The sequence below is a fragment of the Rhea americana genome, unplaced genomic scaffold (assembly GCF_003343005.1).
Source record: "Rhea americana isolate MKP2758 unplaced genomic scaffold, rheAme1 scaffold_88, whole genome shotgun sequence".
NCBI classification, from domain to species: Eukaryota; Metazoa; Chordata; class Aves; order Rheiformes; family Rheidae; genus Rhea; species Rhea americana.
Window position 1 is genome coordinate 431,252 of NW_028187066.1, and position 823 is coordinate 432,074.

The window sequence follows — 823 nt, forward strand, 5'->3', positions numbered from 1 at the left end:
CGCCTGCCGCCCGCCGCGGGGGACCCCCGCAGGGCAGCGTGGGCGCGGAGCCGCGGGCGCAGCGCGCACCCCCCGCCGCACCCCGACCCAGAAACGCGCTGCAGGACGCGCTGATGTCACATGGTGTGACCTTGGGGACCGTGGGCCCGGCTGGGACCCTCTGCTCCCGCGGCCGCGGTTGCCCGTGTTACTGTGGGCCGGGCTGCTCGGAGTCCAACAACGCAGACATTATTACCCCAAGCACTGCTGGCCTTAGCTCGTTACTGTTTACACACCTCCTGGTGTAGCTGGTACCATAGAGGAGAAGATACCTCTTTATCGCTGTTTTCGCTTGATCTCTGCTAGCACACAGTGGACTCAAGGTCCTTGAAGGAAATGAGCCCTGTCTACGGAGCCCTTGTGGCGAGGGCAAACATAGGCCCAGGTAGAACATGGGTTCTGCACGCCCAAGGAGATGTCTCTATGCCCCGGGTCTCTGGTTGCTGAAGTGGCCTCTTACAAGATACTGGAGCAGGAAAATGTTCTTAGAAGAGGCCGAGAGGTTGTCCTTATTACCGTCTGGGAGACCAGACTCTCCCAGTGCTCCTGGGAGGACACGTTGCCTCACRGTCCTGCAGGCACCCAGAGCCGACACAGGTTCTCCACAACTTTTCCAATCAAAGATGGACAGCAAAACAAAACTAAACAAGAATAACATGTAGAGAGAGCAGTTTTTTTCAGGTGCCAGCCCGAGCTTTTAGTGAAGAAGAAATCATACCACAGTTACTACTGAAAACGGATTCAGGAAAAAAGAAACTGAAGGAGGCTGGTGCCTCATGGTGGC